The sequence below is a fragment of the Gymnogyps californianus genome, chromosome 12, assembly GCF_018139145.2.
Source record: "Gymnogyps californianus isolate 813 chromosome 12, ASM1813914v2, whole genome shotgun sequence".
NCBI classification, from domain to species: Eukaryota; Metazoa; Chordata; class Aves; order Accipitriformes; family Cathartidae; genus Gymnogyps; species Gymnogyps californianus.
The window spans coordinates 6,254,804-6,259,801 of NC_059482.1; positions in this window are offsets into that span (position 1 = coordinate 6,254,804).

Consider the following 4,998-nt stretch of genomic DNA (forward strand, 5'->3'; position numbering starts at 1 on the left):
GCCTGTTCCCTGGCACTCCTAATGGCTGATGTTTGTCAGTTCTATTGAACTCAGAGGAGTGTCCTCTTCCATCTCCTCACTTCTATCAGAGCTTTTGCTGTCTTCATGATTATGAGTTATTGTAAATAATTGCAATACTAAGTGTAACATACTGGGACAAAAGCATGCAATATGCTATGAATACAGTGAAGAGTGAGAGAGATGGGTGGAGGTTGCTGATACAGGTCATCTTGCAGAAGCTGAAGGTCTGAATCTGTCTCAGCTATGCATCTCAGCTTTCTTTCCAAGTCAGCCCACTGAATTTGGGCTGGCAGGTAGTCTTTATACAAATCTCTAGTTAGAACAGTTTACAAAGTCAAGAAAAACTGAAGCTGTCTCGTCTGCTTTGATTGTTGACCCGCTGCTCAGTTTGGTTTCAGTTCTCTGCATATTGCAGAATATGGACTTGGTGTTCTCATAATTTGTGGTTTATTACCAGCTCTGTTAGGTGATGGACCCTGTCCTGTGTCCATGAATAGCCACACATACACACAGGAACACAGGAGTTTGAGATCAGTCCAGCGATAATGAGGAGAAGCTATGATTTCCTGTAAGGGACAAACAGTTTCGTTCTACAGAGGACAATCCAATTCAGGTTTGTCCTTCTGTATGTATGACAACCGCAGCCCATATATCACAGTCAGTGATGGGCAATAGTAAAGTCTTTAGCATTCTGGTGTCTCATATAAATATTGCTTCTACATAGCACTTTACACTGTTTCAGAACCGTAAGTCCATATTTCCCTTGTCCCATTCATTTTCTCCCTTCAATTTTTGTGGCAGTTCCAGTGCAGAATAGCTTCTTGTGCAAGCCTTCAAAGTGAAAATGATGGCTCCAATTTGTGACCAAATAGCTTTGATATTGTCTGTACGTTTGCTTGAGTTTATAAAAGGCTTTGGTTTTCTTATTTAATCCTTTGATGTTAGAGCACTCTGAAAAATCAGTAATTCTTTCTGGTGTGCCCTTAGTGACAATTTTAACTCTCCCATGAAATGCTCAGTTTTTAAACTTATAGTGTGTCTTTTTATCCCTTCCTGTAGCACACAGAGTACTTTAATGCTGGGAAATCTTAGATCTCTGAAAATGTGCGTAAAGATAGGATGAGGTTAAAATATATAAAAAGAATATAGAAGATTGTGCATTATTTGCTAGTTGTGTATCAGCATTTCACAAGATGTGGGCCATAGTTCTGATAATGATGATGATCTGCAAAATGACTGAAATTCCCCCTCATTTCCATTTACTTCTAAAGGTATCTGTGTTTCTAGTCCACTCCCTGGGTGGTGGTTGAGTGGGCAGTAGTACCTGCTGGAATTCCTATGTCTTTATTTGATCTAGTATCTATAGTAAGGAATGTATGTGCTGCAGGAACAGAGGGGTACTACAGTAGATTATGTATATACTTTCTAAGTAGCCATAACCTTTCCTATTCATATGCCCATAAAAGTGGAACTGGACTTTGCCATTCATGCTTTAAAAGCATGTGCTCTATTGCTGAAGATAAAAGGGAATTATCAGTAGGAGTGAGGCTCCTACCCAGTTTGCATTGGCAACGTCAGGACTGATCTCCGTGATACATACTCATGTGCGTGCTCTCCCTGTGTGCTGTATGCGCTGAGATTCAGCCTGGGTACCTGAGAGCAGTGAATGTGATGTTCGTTGTGCTGATTTGCCCCAGAAGCTATGGGCAATGTTAGATGTGCATTCGTGTTACGCACTTCTTCCATGCTTGCAGCGTCATCTTATGTTCTGCTGACATGCTGCCCTTGCAGCTAAACCCATCCTTTGTGTTTTAAACACAGCTGTGATGGATAATCCACTGCAAACTGTTTTTTCAAGTGACGGTAATTTTAAAGCATCACCTTTCCCTCATAGGAGTTACCCATGCTCATGGAAGATTACTTATCATCTTCATCTGTTTACATTACTTATGTGCTGTATATTTGATTGGTTTCTCATTTCACCTTTCTGGAATACATGTGGTGGCATCTCTTTCTCCTGTAACAGTTTTGTGGTAAAGACTGAATAGACCTTAGGCATCTCTGAAACCAAGTACCTTGTTCAACCATGTTAGATCAAGTTTTATTAGAAGACATCGTATGCAGAATTTCTGATGTAGCCTTCTGGCTGAAAGTGCACTGGGGTAGCTTGCATGTAGATCCTCGCTTCTAACTTCCTGTCTCCTTGATTTCTCTTTCTGTAGGATCTCAGTCATTTTCTTGTATTTATTTCTGCTTCTACTCTCTCAGACCTCAGGACAGTCACTAGACTCTAGTTTGTCCCTGGATGAAAAGAAGCATCTGTATCACATGCATCTGAGCGCTTCACCTGTGCAGTGTCACTGGCCTGCACCGTGTTTGGAATTGATGGATTGGATGCTCGCTGGTACGAATCAATGAGACCGCAGTGAGTTCAGTAGAGCTATGCTGATTTACACCACCTTGAAGACCTGGTGATGCAATCCCAGATCGGTTGTTTCGGGCTCCCTTTGACTGTCTGCCCCTGGTTGTCATAGGCTGGGACGAAGCCGTGGGGAGCTTGACCTGCGCTTGTTTATTCCAAATGTGCCCACAACTGCAATAAAACCTCGCTGCTCCGAACGTGCTGTTCCAGCTCCTCTGTGTGTATGAGGCTTGGAGACTGAAGCTGGTTAATTGTGGCAAATGTGGTTTTCTGGGACATCTAAGGGTTATGTCACTTTTCTAAAAATCTCTTTGATCTTGAATCAAAAGAAGGGGGTGGGGTTTTAACGTTGTCTTAACTGTGTGGCTTTTACAAATTAAAAACCTACTTGAAATTGGTTATACAATATGCGCTTGTGTTTCTCTAAGACTGATGAGACCACCTTTGACTCTAAGCTGCTTTTTCTAGCAGATCATCAGGAAAATTCTGGTAACAAACAGTTAGGAAAAGCTAGAGGGAGCTTTTGAAATAGGAACTGTGCTTTTCTCTGTATTCTGCGAGCCAAGGCTTTAATTTACAATAAGCACAATAAGGGCAGAAATGAAGCAGCTATTGTGCTGTCTCATGTCAGTAAGCAAAGTAGTAGAAAGAAATACATTTTTATTCTGTCCTTGTCACTAAAATAATCCCAGTCTTAAGTAGTTAGTATCTAGAGTCTGAATCATATCCCGCTGATTTGGCCAGAATCTTGGAAATTACTGAACTTTTGATTAAACTGCCTCTGTCTTATTACCTTGTAGCTCTATATGCATTTATATAATCTCAGGACTTTTTCCTCAATTGTTTGCACCTTACTCACTCATTTATGTGTGCTGTGAGCTGGGACTATGTGGTTGAGGGGTTTTTAAATTAATGGAGCCTTTCATGTAGATCTGATAGACTTAAATACAGCAAATGTAAGCCTATTGAATACTACTCTTGCCAGATTTCTGTGTAGATTCCTTTGGAGTAGCCTGTGGACTTCAAAATATCTCTGAAATACAAGCTGAAAACTACTTGTCTAATTTATGCGATGGATTTTACATTTTGTAAGCCAATGGGTGAAAGGTCTAAAATGTGTTTGTCTTTATCCTGTTTGTTTGTAGCTCTAGTATCTGATAAAACAGGCATGAAATAGAGCCTATGTTGCCCAAATTATGCTTTTGCTGTCATAATTTTATGGTATCAAGAGTGAAGACATTGATGAAGTCCTGTTTTCTGGAAAAATGTGTTGGATGTTTCAAGTAGTTTGACAAATTTATCAGAGTTTTGAAAAAGGAAAAAAAAAAAGCTTTCCTTAAACAATAATACTTATCACTGCCCCTATTGTCTGAATGAAACTAAAGAAAAAGCGTTGGTGGTACTCAGCTTTATTTAATTCTTTTTTGTGAAAGAAATGAGATTTCTTATTGTGTATATTCATATGATAATATGCTAGTCTGTTCTAAGCATAACTGATCATCACTGTTTGTGGGTAAGTTACTTGCCAAAATACCTGCATACAGGAAAGACATTCAAATACCATCACCTTATTTTATTTGGTTTCCTTGTAGGTACTGTATTCACAGCCAGTGTATATAGTTAATTTCTCTTATGTACATATACACGAGAGAAAGATTCCATATTTCCAAAGCAACCAGTTCTTTGGTACAGTCAGGTTTTTGAGGGATAACTAAAAACAATTTTAAGGACCATATTTTCTGGGAGATAGACCCCCCGAATTCTCAAAAAATCCATCTTTTCATCAAGTCTTTGGTTTAGCCACCCAGAATCACTAGTTGGTAATAGCAAATTTAAGCAGCTGGATTTAAAAAAAAAAGTTCAGAAACCAATGGCAACTAGTATCCTTCTGAGCTCTTTCGAAAACGTGACTGTTTATTTTAATAGCTAAGCAGGAACCGTTTTGAAAATCTGCCTGGTACTTTGCTCCATTTGCTAATGTGGGAAAGTAGATGACCTGGCTCTGCACCACTTCTAATGCCAAAAACGTCCTGGTCTTCCACTGCTTGGGATCTGTAGCCACAAAGTAGTGTTGAGATAAATGCCTGAGAGCAACTGCCATGATCTCATTTTGTCTCCATTTTGTATGACATACACTTGTTGGCTCCTGAAACCCTATTTGACTCAAGGCTACTGTATAAATCTCATTTCTTTCATGTGAGCTTTTAAAAGGCTCATCTGATAAGGTCTGAGTAGCTTATGTGCACATCTACTTTACTACACCTAAAGCTTAATTCTCTCTGTCCTAAATGGAACTTTTCTGCCGTTTAGTTCGAATGATACTTTGCGAGGAAGTCGGTCTTCTGTTCCTATTATTAAATACACGTGATTCTTTGGGGGCACATCACAGAGATTTGAGTTTTTCTTGGGTTGAATTCTGCCCTTGGATACAAATGTACAATTCCCAGAGTGATCTGCAGAGAATTAATCTGTCATTAGCAATATTGGGTGTAGTGCGGCTAATTCCCATGCACCACCCTGAAAATTTCCACCACCTCCACAAATGGAAAAGAAAA